This window comes from Oncorhynchus clarkii, chromosome 3, assembly GCF_045791955.1.
Source record: "Oncorhynchus clarkii lewisi isolate Uvic-CL-2024 chromosome 3, UVic_Ocla_1.0, whole genome shotgun sequence".
NCBI classification, from domain to species: domain Eukaryota; kingdom Metazoa; phylum Chordata; class Actinopteri; order Salmoniformes; family Salmonidae; genus Oncorhynchus; species Oncorhynchus clarkii.
The window spans coordinates 24,221,077-24,235,159 of NC_092149.1; the positions used below are offsets into that span (position 1 = coordinate 24,221,077).

Genomic DNA, 14,083 nt, shown 5'->3' on the forward strand with positions numbered 1-14,083 from the left:
CACTAGATAGATGTAGGCTATTGGCAACAGCTATGATGAGTGGATGAAAGAAGTGAAAACAGATGAAGGACTGCATCCCAAATGGCACCCTTTTCCCTACAGTGCACTACTTTGACCAGGACCCATAGTCAAAATGAGTGCACTGTATAGGGAACTGGGTGTCATTTGGGAAAAGAATAAGTGTTGCTTTTGATATCTCACATAAAGTAAGGATGTTGATGCTGAAAACCAGGGTACAGTTATCCAGACAGGCGTACAAGCAAGGGGTTAACAAGGTAAAATACCTCTGTTTCCTTCCCCTGTATTATATTTCATATTCCCCAAATCTCTCAATTCCTGTAACAAATAAAAATATCTCTATACCCAGGGGCTTACTCACATTTACAGTGCTGTTGTCGGGCCATGGGTCCCACCCAGGGCGACTACTGATTGGCTGTTTGCTGGTAGAATATTCAACAAGCACCTGGCTAGCTGTTGTGATTGGACACAGCCAGTGCAGTTATGTAAATGAGCCCCTGGCGCTGGCCTCGCGGTGAGCTGAGGTTTGAGCTGAAACTAGGCTTCCTCGGTGAAGTAGACGAATAGAGAGCGACGGAGATATTAACGGTTTTCTCTTCCCGTTCTCTTGTCAGTTCAAAACTTTAATCTTGACAAATGTGAGCTAGACAACTTGACATTTTCTACGTTTCTGGACGTAACGTGTTGCCTACTTTGGAGTGCTTTGTTGTTTTCACAGTCGAAGAAAGGTCGAACGCGCCGCGCAACAACTGCAGGCAGCGTTGGATTATTCCCGTGGCGGAATATTTTGGTGGACAGTCACCGCCCTACACATTGCATACGGGATATTCAAAACATTTAGAAGTTGCGAGTGGTGTCACATTTCTCCGTGACTTTTAGGTAAGTGGTAAAAACTACATCACGTTCATGCATTGATAAAGAGTACGCACTGTCAATAAACGCAAATTGCTAAATCGCTCATGCCAGTTAAGGAGCTGCTGTGGGTAGGCTATCTTCACGGTTACATGAGGTATTTATGTCTGTTTGTCTGTGAATGGGTGTTTGTGGGTTTATGTCAGTTGTGTCTGTCTGCCCCACTGTGTCGATTGGCGTCAAACAGTCTCGGTGTCAGGCGGGGAAGGCTGGTTTGGACTGGGGCCACAGAACTCGGGAAGCGCATAGTGAGGTGTAACGTTGCACCCACATTGCTTGTTTGTCTGGCCTGGTGATTAGATAAATTCTATTTTCCAAGAGTCAACGAACTAACGTTAACTACTTAGTTATTACATTGCATTATTCACATCTTCATTGGTGATGTAGTACATCAGATGTACAAAGTAGCTAGTTTGGACTGTTGTAATTAGGCTACATTATATCCCTGCAGTATAAAAAATATCCTAATGTATAGCATTAGGTCTTATATAGCGTAGTTACAGTACATTGTACCTCTCTAAGTGACAACAGAACTGATAACCACATAGGCCTAACTGCTCTTCACGCTATTCTATTATTTGATAGGCTGACCACTGTAATATCAGTGTATAAACAGTGTATTACCTAAAAAACGCACGGTCAGTTGTTCAATCGTTTTTTGTTCTTAGAAGGCTACGTATATGAATTAGCTGGCCTGCATTAGGCCAAAGCCTATGCGCAAATGTAGCTTTTTCATGCATTTTCTTATTTAGGCTTTGCATTCCATTAGATCTCTTGGGTGCTTATCCGATTTACTGCCCACAATTGACCCCCCCCAAATTGCAAATGGGCTTGAGTTGTTTCAAGTCATTCCCCCTGCCACATTCCATAATAAATAACCTTTCAGCAACATTGTTCGCTTTGAATTACCCAGAGTCTGTAAAACTATAGAGGTAATGGGCCTATTCTATTGATATGGTGTGTAACAGTATAACTTTAGACCGTCCCCTCGCCCATACCCGGGCGCGAACCAGGGACCCTCTGCACACATCAACAACAGTCACCCTCGAAGCATCGTTACCCATCGCTCCACAAAAGCCGCGGCCCTTGCAGAGCAAGGGGAACTACTACTTCAAGGTCTCAAAGCAGGTGACGTCACCGATTGAAACGCTATTTAGCGCGCACCGCTAACTAAGCTAGCCGTTTCACATCCGTTACAGGTGCTCCTCAAAACCAGTCGGTGTTAAACACAATACATTCTACGGATGCAGAGGACTGCAACTGTAAAAAGGCAAAGGGTCCTTAACGTGAGAAGGATGGGGTTAATAAAAAGTTGAGCGTTTACCATGATGACCTCATAGCGTCCAGGTGGCCATTTCACACCTTGATGGAACATGGTGCGGTTATTAACCTTGTGACCTGGCGTGGCAAGCAGGTGACCCCAAACAAGGCAGAGCCGCTTGAATTTCGTTCCTGTGTGATACACCAGTGTAGCGAATGGGGAGTTCTCCTCTGGGAAGCAATCAGTCACTGGAACAAACCCCCCAAACTAGCCTAAAGTACTGCCAGAGAAAATAAACATGTTTTTAGAGAATCCAGTCTCAACCTATGGAACACAATCGGACACCACCAAGGACTGAAGTGTTTTTAGAAGAAACACATGTGGAAGACAAGAGAAGGAAGAAGGAGAACCATGTACATTATGTCCCAAGCATCATCACCCAGAGTGTTAATGAATCCATCATGGAGAATGAATGGATCGATTATCCTCTGACAGAGACATAGGATGAATTACAGTGAGAGAGAATATGCTTTCTCATAGAACCAAGTTTGTGTGTGTGTTTTTTGGACACAAAGTAAACAATAGGGTTAGGGGGGTAATTGTGCAGAGAGAGCAGGGGTCTGGTTTCTCTTCCCTGTAGATATGTCTTTATTGGTTGTCCTGGCCAGGGGGCTGGTCCTGCTGCTGTGTCGGGAGGATGGTGTTGTTGGGGTGGGGGGAAATGCTGCCTGGCTCGGGTTGGTTTAGCTGCCTGTGGTTTTGTTAATAGATAAAGAGACAATAAACCCTTTCTACCTCTACTCTCTTTCCCCTATTCTCTCTTTCTCTCTCTTTCTCTCTTTCTCTCAATTAAATTCAAGGGGCTTTATTGGCATGGGAAACATATGTTTACATTGCCAAAGCAAGTGAAATGAATAAACAGTAAACATTACACTCACAAGTTCCGAAGAATAAAGACATTACAAATTATGTCAATATACAGTGTTGTAACGATGTGCAAATAGGTCAAGTAAAAAAGGGAAAATAAATAAACATAAATATGGGTTGTATTTACAATGGTGTTTGTTCTTCACTGGTTGCCCTTTTCTTGTGGCAACAGGTCACAAATATTGCTGTTGTGATGGTACACTGTGGTATTTCACCCAATAGATATGGGAGTTTATCAAAGTTAAAAACATTTTTTGAATTCTTTGTGTATCTGTGTAATCTGAAGGAAATATGTGTCTCTAATATGGTCATACATTGGGCAGGAGGTTAGGAAGTGCAGCACAGTTTCCACCTCATTTTGTGGGCAGTGAGCACATAGCCTGTCTTCTCTTGAGAGCCATGTCTGCCTACGGCAACCTTTCTCAATTGCAAGGCTATGCACATAGTCAAAGATTTCCTTAATTTTGGGTCAGTCACAGTGGTCAGGTATTCTGCCACGGTGTGCTCTCTGTTAACGGGTCAATTAGCATTCTAGTTTGCTCTATTTGTTTTAGTTAATTCTTTCCAATGTGTCAAGTAATTCTCTTTTTTGTTTTTGTTTTCTCATGTTTTAGTTGTGTCTAATTGTGTTTCTGTCCTGGGGCTCTGTGGACAGAACATTAATAGACTGTTTGTGTTTGTGAACAGAGCCACAGGACCAGCTTGCTTAGGGGACTCTTCTCCAGGTTCATCTCTCTGTAGGTGATGGCTTTCTCTCTCTCTCTCTCTCTTTCTCTCTCTCTCTCTCTCGCTCTCGCTCTCGCTCTCTCTCTCTCTCTCTCTCTCTCTCTCTCTATGCCTCCTCTCTGTCCCCTACTCGCTCGCTCTCCCCTCTGCTGTGCTGGTAATACCGATGAAGAGTGAGGACAGAGAGGAGGAGCATTGTGTTGATAGATAGACCCTGAAGGGATCATAGATTTGTTCTGTCCGTGTCTAATGGGCATTTGGATGCCAAACCTCCATGTCGTCCCAAGAGGATGGTTGTCATTTCATAGTCTGGTTCTATCAGCTTTAGAGAAGAGACAAGAAGAGATTGACATATTATAGCCTACAGTATTTAGATCACACTTCAACAATGTGAGTATACCGCTGCATACAAATTGGATTATTGTGCATTCTTTGGAGTTTTGTACAGGAAAATATGAATTTACAGGGTCAGAATGGCTTTCTTTGTAAGTGCTCTATGCAAGTTGTCTGTTCAGTTTATCAGTAAGAGGTATCTGTTGGAAGCACAAATATTGTACAATCCAGGCGTGCAAGGCTCTTAGAGACTTACCCAGAAATACTCGCAGCTGTAATCACTGCCAAAGGGGATTGAATACTTATCTAATCAAGTAATATCAGTGTTTTATTTCCTATATTTTTTTAGTTGTCATATTATTTTTTCACCTTGACATTGCAGAGTATTTTGTGTAGATCATTGACAAAAAATGTGTACATTTTAATCAGACCTTGTAACATAACAAAATGTGGAAAAAGTCAAGGGGTCTGAATACTTTCTGAATGCACTGTAGATGCATGTAATTACACCAAGACATGCATACTACATACCACATTATCAGTTAAAATGTAATAAATGTAACTGGGTTTAGGTGATTGTGAAGCATTCAGGTTTAGTCTCTGCCAGTATACAGTCACACAGGTTAATCATTGACCTCGCTGCTGATGACACCATTGTCCTCTTTTTCAGGTCATTGTGTTTATGAGATACATTTATTAGATGTAGTGTTAGGAGAGATACTGTAACGTTTGTTAAATGACTTCGATCTTCAAAAGTGATGCGCTCGCATATAAAAAAATATATATTTTACTGGTTCATAGGAATATAAAACGTGAATCAAAATAACAAATTAACCACATACTGCCTGCTTGCAAAACCTCACCTTTATTGCAATCTACTGTATTTCAATAGCCAATGATTCCATCTACCATTGAGGTCTGTTGAACTAAACATTGGCTATTGAAATAATAAAGAGTTGAAACTTTGCTAGCATACAGTGTACAGGATTTAGTTTTATAATCTGTAATCTTAGATTAGAGCATAGTAATATCATCCTTTTATGGATGGAATAGCTTGTAGCTTTTTTGTTGTTGTACTAATTGGCTCCCAACAGGCTGACAGACCTCATGTTCAGGAATAATTCAATTACCAAGGACGAGCAGGTTCCATCTACACGCTCAGACAAAGTAGCCTTTTTACACCTCCAAAAAGAAAGCATTGGCTAAATTGTTTATCTCTTGTCCCAAACCAATTTCCCCTTGGTCTAGACAGCTAGCTAGACTTTTCAATCCAATTTCTTTCTCATACTTTTCTCTTGCAAACATTTGAATAGCTGTCAAAGAGAGAGGAAGAGAGAGAGGAAGAAGAGGGAGGAAGAAGAGAGAGAGAAATTCTAAATTGCATAATGGGCGCCGACACTTAAAAGCGGGATGTGAAGTCGTTTTGGGTTCTGCGTGTCGGTTTGTTTCAAACCATTTCTGAGACCCATTTGATCTCCCCTCTCTGCTCTCCATCTCATCCGTCTCTCCCTCTGCCCCATCCAACATACCTTTGATGCAGTAATTGATCGTTCTGGCAATCTGTCTCTCTCCAAATCTCTCTGAACATCTCTTCTTTCACTTCATCTTCCACCACTCTCTCTCTCTCTCTCGCTCTCTCTCTCTCTCTCTCTCTCTCTCTCTCTCTCTCTCTCTCTCTCTCTCTCCGGCTGAAGCAGCACTAGATCATTTATCCTTCTATTCCCTTCCCTCATCCTCCTATCTCTTTATCATTAACATCATCCCCCCTCCCCTCATCTCTGCCTCCACTCATCTGTGAGGTTACCATCCTCCCAACCCTGATAGATAGTGTTGGTATGGGGCTGGGTAAACAGTTTGTGTCTATTGGCTGTGGCTGGACTGTTTGAATGAGTGAATTTGTCAGTGTATTTTATCTGGGGATCTCACATACCCTCAGCATGTCATGCCAACATAAGAGCTGACTGGGATTCCTGCTCCTGCATACATACAGTACATACATACAGTACTAGATACATACATACATACATAAAGTACATACATACAGTACTAGATACATACATACAGTACTAGATACATACATACAGTATATACATACAGTACTAGATACATACAGTACTAGATACATACATACATACAGTACTAGATACATACATACAGTACATACATACAAACATTAAATACATATAGTACTAGATACATACATTCAGTACTAGATACATGCATACAGTACATACATACAGTACTATATACATACATACAGTACTAGATGCATACATACTTTACATACCTACAGTACTAGATACATACATACATACAGTACTAGATACCTACATACAGTACATATATACAGTACTAGATACATACATACAGTACATACATACAAACATTAAATACATATAGTACTAGATACATACATTCAGTACTAGATACATGCATACAGTACATACATACAGTACTAGATACATACATACAGTACTAGATACATACATACATACATACAGTACATACATACAGAAATAGATACATACATACAGTACATACATACAGTACTAGATACATACATACATACAGTACATACAGTACTAGATACATACATACAGTACTAGATACATACATACAGTACATACATACAGTACTAGATACAGACATACAGTATATACATGCAGTACTACATACATACATTCACTACTAGATACATACATACAGTACATACATACAGTACTAGATACATACATACATACATACATACATACAGTACATACATACAGTACTAGATACATACATACATACATATATACAGTACATACATACAGTACTAGATACATACATACAGTACTAGATACATACATCCAGTACATACATACAGTACTAGATACATACATACAGTACTAGATACATACATTCAGTACGAGATACATACATACAGTACTAGATACATACATATAGTACTAGATACATACATATATACAGTACATACATACAGTACTAGATACATACATACATACAGTACTAAATACATACATACAGTACTAGATACATACATACAGTACATACATACAGTACTAGATACAGACATACGTATATACATGCAGTACTACATACATACATACAGTACATACATACAGTACTAGATACATACATACAGTACTAGATACATACATACATACATACAGTACATACATATAGAAATAGATACATGCATACAGTACATACATACAGTATTAGATACATACATACAGTACATACATACATACAGTACTAGATACATACATTCAGTACGAGATACATACATACAGTACTAGATACATACATACAGTACTAGATACATACATCCAGTACATACATACAGTACTAGATACATACATACAGTACTAGATACATACATCCAGTACATACATACAGTACTAGATACATACATACAGTACTAGATACATACATCCAGTACATACATACAGTACTAGATACATACATACAGTACATACATACAGTACTAGATAAATACATAAAGTACATACATACAGTACTAGATACAGTACTAGATACATACATACATACAGTACATACAGTACTAAATACATACATACAGTACTAGATACATACATACAGTACATACATACAGTAGATACATACAGTACTAGATACATACATAAAGTACATAAATACAGTACTAGATACATAAATAGATACAGTACTAGATGCATACATACAGTACAAACATACAGTACTAGATGCATACATACATAAAGTACATACATACAGTACTATATACATACATACATACAGTACATACATACAGTACTAGATACATACAGTACATACATACAGTACTAAATACATACATACAGTACTAGATGCATACATACAGTACATACATACAGTACATACATACAGTACTAGATACATACATACAGTACTAGATACATACATACAGTATATACATACAGTACTAGATACATACAGTACTAGATACATACATACATACAGTCATGCTGTATAATGAGCACTCATCTTCAGGTTTGTTCATTTCAGTGATACAGTCAGGGAGCATTTGAATAGTGAAGTGTGTACCCCAAACAACCCAAAAGGCATTTCAGATCATTATATTGTAATGATTTTATTCCTACGAATGTGTTGTGCCTGAGCACTGACTCACTGTTGTTGTTGTTTAAAACACAATAGAATGCCTTAGTACTGTATGTATGTACTGTATGTATGTATCTAGTACTGTATGTATGTACTTTATGTATGTATCTAGTACTGTATGTATGTATGTATCTAGTACTGTATGTATCTAGTACTGTATGTATATACTGTATGTATGTATCTAGTACTGTATGTATGTATCTAGTACTGTATGTATGTACTGTATGTATGCATCTAGTACTGTATGTATGTATTTAGTACTGTATGTATGTACTGTATGTATGTATGTATCTAGTACTGTATGTATGTATATAGTACTGTATTTATGTACTTTATGTATGTATCTAGTACTGTATGTATCTACTGTATGTATGTATCTAGTACTGTATGTATGTATATAGTACTGTATTTATGTACTTTATGTATGTATCTAGTACTGTATGTATCTACTGTATGTATGTATCTAGTACTGTATGTATGTACTTTATGTATTTATCTAGTACTGTATGTATGTACTGTATGTATGTATCTAGTACTGTATGTATGTACTGTATATATGTATGTATCTAGTACTGTATGTATGTATCTAGTACTGTATGTATGTATCTCGTACTGAATGTATGTATGTACTGTATGTATGTATCTAATACTGTATGTATTTAATGTATGTATGTATGTATCTAGTACTGTATGTATGTCCTGTATGCATGTATCTATTTCTATATGTATGTACTGTATGTATGTATGTATGCATGTATGTATGTATCTAGTACTGTATGTATGTATCTAGTACTGTATGTATGTACTGTATGTATGTATCTAGTAGTGAATGTATGTATCTAGTACTGTATGTATGTACTGTATGTATGTATGTAGTACTGCATGTATATACTGTATGTCTGTATCTAGTACTGTATGTATGTACTGTATGTATGTATTTAGTACTGTATGTACTGTATGTATGTATGTATCTAGTACTGTATCTAGTACTGTATGTATGTACTGTATGCATGTATCTATTTCTATATGTATGTACTGTATGTATGTACTGTATGTATGTATCTAGTAGTGAATGTATGTATGTAGTACTGCATGTATATACTGTATGTATGTATCTAGTACTGTATGTATGTACTGTATGTATGTATCTAGTACTGTGTAAAACACACTATGCCATGCTAAACATCAAAGAATTGCTTATTTTAACAAGCAACATCCCAAATGGCACCCTATTCCCTATATATAGTGCACTACTTTTGACCAGAGCTCTCCTAGGTCCTGGCTAAATGTAGTGCACTATAAAGGGAATACAGTGCCATTTGGGACTGAGCCTATGTCTCTTTATCACCCCAGTGTTCTGAGTAACACCATCCCTGTTGAGGTTCTGACTATGACATCAGCCTTCCCCTTCCAGGCATTAGGACCAGGATACTGCCGTGTGAAGTGTCAGTGAGCTCTTTTTAGGAGCAGAGAGAAATTAGCTGGTAGAGGGATCAACCGATGCCTGAGGGGTGTAAAAATGATAATGTGTGTGTTCGTGTGTGTGTCAGCGTGAGTTTCATCTAGAACCAGACTCCACGTTAGAGCTGAGATTTTGTTTGGTGTGTGTGTGTCTGTGTGTGTGTGTGCATGCGTGTGTTTGAATGGTCCAGACTGACATTAAACAGCTCTGAGGGTGTCTTCAGCCTTCCCCTGCATGACCATTTATTTGTCTTGAAGAAGAAGTGGTTAGTGAAGTACAGAGAGTCTGTTTTTCTCACTGCGGTTCTAAATGCTGAGTCTCGCACAACACATTCCGGTTTGACCTGCTCTCTCTCTTTTCTCTCTGTCTCCAAACTATTCCTCCCCCCTTTCCCTCCTGTCCTCCTTTCCATTTCAATGCTAAGTCACTGGGTGAATCATTCTCACCCTCCTGCTGCTGGGTCTTTGTCTAACGCTGTCTAATGCTTACTCTATACTTCTGAGTCAGGCTTCTAAATATGGAAGGCCCTCTCTCTCTCTCTCTCTCTCTCTCTCTCTCTGCTCCTCTGCTCCTCTAATCCTCTCTACTGCTTTCTCCTCCTCTACCCATTTCTTGTTTCTTCTCCCCCTTTCTCTTCTCCTCTCCCCCTTTCTCTTCTCCTCTCTCCAACTCTCTTGCCACCGTTGTGGACCATGCAGCAGTCCGTTTTCTCTGTCCCCATTGTGAGAGTAGCACAGTGCTGTCACATACTTCTCCTTTCTCTCCTCCCCCTGTCCCCCCTTTCTTTCTCCTCTCCCCCTTTTCTCTCCAACTCTCTTGCCACCGTGGTGGACCAGGCAGCAGTCCGTTTTCTCTGTCCCCATTGTGAGAGTAGCACAGTGCTGTCACATACTTCTCCTTTCTCTCCTCCCCCTGTCCCCCCTTTCTTTCTCCTCTCCCCCTTTTCTCTCCAACTCTCTTGCCACCGTTGTGGACCATGCAGCAGTCCGTTTTCTCTGTCCTCATTGTGAGAGTAGCACAGTGCTGTCACATACTTCTCCTTTCTCTCCTCCCCCTGTCCCCCCTTTCTTTCTCCTCTCCTCAGACAGGTGGTAGTGAGACAGTGTAAATTGAATTCAGGGAATTAGTCTGAGGCCTTGTGTCACACTAGAACTGTAACAAACCCTCAGAGGTCCAGTATAGCTTGAGTCAGTCTAGCATCACAGATTGATATTCACTCTATCGCTAGTATGTCATTAGGATGTCAATGCTACTCGAGCTGTATCCCATACTTGTTATAGTATAAGTCTCATATGGAAAACAGTACATCATAAATTAGATAGGTCCTGTTATTCCTATGCCTAGGGCTAAACTCCGTTAAAACATAATTATTTTTTCAGTGCTAAAATTTTCTCACCAAGACTATGTTTGACGGGTTCTTAATTCAGATTCAGTGGAAGTACTCCTCCCTGGACTTTCATGACTGCACGTCTCTCCCATCTAGGGCGGCAGGTAGCCTAGCGGTTAGAGCATTGGGTCAGTAACCAAAAGGTTGCTGGTTCGAATACCCGAGCTGATCAGGTGAAAAATCTGCTGTTGTGCCATTGAGCAAAGCACTTAACCCTCATTTTCTCCAGGGGCGCCATACTACAATGGCTAACCCTGTAAAGCAAGAAATTTCACTGCACCTATCTGGTGTATGTGACAATAAAACATATACTGAACAACAATATAAATGCGTGATGCAACCATTTCAAAGATTTTACTGAGTTACAATTCATATGAGAAAATCAGTCAATTTGAAATGAATTAATTCAGCCCTAATCTATGGATTTCACATGAGTTGGTCAAAGATACCTTGGGCCTCACATTGGCCCTCAGGATCTCGTCACAGTATTTCTGTGCATTCAAATTGCCATCGATAAAATGCAATTGTGTTCATTCATAGCTTATACCGATACCATAACTGCCAAAACTCCATGACCCAACCACCTCAACGGGCAGTCTGTTCACAACGTTGACATCAGCAAACCGCTCACCCACATGATGCCATACACGTGGTCTGCGGTTGTGAGGCCAGTTGATCCTATTGACAAATTCTCTAAAATGATTTTGGAGGAGGCTTATGGTAGAGAAATTAACATTCAATTATCTGGCAACAGCTTTGGTGGACATTCCTGCAGTCAGCATGCCAATTGCACGCTCCCTCAAAACTTGAGACATTTGTGGCAGTGTGTTGTGTGACAGCTGCACATTTTAGAGTGGTCTTTTATTGTCCCCAGCACAAGGTGCACCTGTGTAATGATCCTGCTGTTTAATCAGCTTCTTGATATTCCACACCTGTCAGGTGGATGGATTATCTTGGCAAAGGAGAAATGCTCACTAACAGGGATGTCAACAACTTTGTGCACAACATTGGAGAGAAATAAGCTTTTTGTGCGTATGGAACATTTCTGGGATCTTTTATTTCAGCTCATGAAACATGGAAACAAGACCTTACATGCTGTGTTTCTAATTTTGTTCAGTGTATATATACAGAACACCTTCCTAATATTGAGTTGCACCACCTTTTGCCTCAATTTGTTGGTCCATGTTTACCACAATGCAGTTGTATCAAGTTGGCTGGATGTCCTTTGGGTGATGAACCATTCTTGATCCACACAGGAAACTGTTGAGCATGAAAAATCCAGCAGCATTGCAGTTTTTGACACACACAAACCCGGTGAACCTGGCACCTACTATCATCCCCTGTTCAAAAGCACTTAAATATTTTGTCTTGCCTATTCACCCTCTGAATGGCACATACACAATCCATGTCTCAATTGTCTCAAGGCTTAAAAATCCTTTAACCTGTCTCCTCCCCTTTATCTACACTAATTGAAATGGATTTAACCAATGACATCAATAAAGGATCATAGTTTTTACATGGATTAACCTGGTCAGTCTATGTGTTCCTAATGTTTTGTACACTCAGTGTATATATCCAGGATAGGGATTATGGAGAGAGGGAGTAGCTCCAGTAGGACAGGTGTAATCATCCGTTTGAGGCCCAGAGCAGTTCCCTGGATGTGCACCGACAAGTAAGGAGATCTAAGCCCTGTCTGAGAACCAAAACAAAACCGTTGGAGTAGCAGACAGTGAGAGTGAAACAAAATTCTTGTCCCGTGGGAACCAATTGTAGTCCAAAATGGCACCCTATACCCTACACAGTGCTTTACTTTTGAAAAGGGCCTTTTCTTTCTCTCAATTTAAAAAAAAATATTAATATTGTAGCTTCTAGCAATGTATATTGTCTGCATCATTTCTATTCCCACATAATTTATTTATTTATTTATTTTACTAGGCAAGTCAGTTAAGAACAAATTCTTATTTTCAATGACGGCCTAGGGGGCCTAGGGGGTTAACTGCCTGTTCAGGGGAAGAACAACAGATTTGTAACTTGTCAGCTCGAGGGTTTGAACTTGAAACCTTCCGGTTACTAGTCCAACTTTTGCTACAATGTAAAGTAGTGAGTGTACAGCTTGTATAACAGTGTAAATTTGCTGTCCCCTCAAAATAACTCAACACACAGCCATTCATGTATATGAAAGCTTTCTAGATCTAATGCCTAGGCTTTAGCTCAGTGTGCTAACGTGGTCTAGATCTAATGCCTAGGCTTTAGCTCAGTGTGCTAACGTGATCTAGATCTAATGCCTAGGCTTTAGCTCAGTGTGCTATTGTGGTCTAGATCTAATGCCTAGGCTTTAGCTCAGTGTGCTATCGTGATCTAGATCTGATGCCTAGGCTTTAGCTCAGTGTGCTAACGTGGTCTAGATCTAATGCCTAGGCTTTAGCTCAGTGTGCTATCGTGATCTAGATCTGATGCCTAGGCTTTAGCTCAGTGTGCTATCGTGATCTAGATCTAATGCCTAGGCTTTAGCTCAGTGTGCTATCGTGGTCTAGAACTAATGCCTAGGCTTTAGCTCAGTGTGCTAACGTGGTCTAGATCTAATGCCTAGGCTTTAGCTCAGTGTGCTATCGTGGTCTAGATCTAATGCCTAGGCTTTTGCTCAGTGTGCTAACGTGATCTAGATCTGATGCCTAGGCTTTAGCTCAGTGTGCTATTGTGGTCTAGATCTAATGCCTAGGCTTTAGCTCAGTGTGCTAACGTGGTCTAGATCTAATGCCTAGGCTTTAGCTCAGTGTGCTATCGTGATCTAGATCTGATGCCTAGGCTTTAGCTCAGTGTGCTATCGTGATCTAGATCTAATGCCTAGGCTTTAGCTCAGTGTGCTAACGTGATCTAGATCTAATGCCTAGGCTTTAGCTCAGTGTGCTATCGT

The 14,083-nt window shown here is 39.8% G+C and overlaps 1 protein-coding gene across 6 annotated transcripts in view; it reads left to right on the forward strand.

Annotated features, from left to right (window-relative positions):
* Positions 1–514: 514 nt before the first annotated feature.
* Positions 515–14,083, forward strand: part of LOC139391412 (epithelial discoidin domain-containing receptor 1-like) — a 79,919-nt gene continuing 66,350 nt past the window's right edge. For 3 of the 6 annotated variants that reach the window (XM_071138931.1, XM_071138934.1, XM_071138933.1), the window contains exon 1: positions 548–897. The gene's annotated coding sequence lies outside the window, so the exon portion shown is untranslated. Of the gene's footprint in view, positions 898–14,083 lie in introns of all 6 variants that reach the window. The other 3 variants (XM_071138932.1, XM_071138935.1, XM_071138930.1) reach the window with 3 other exon arrangements.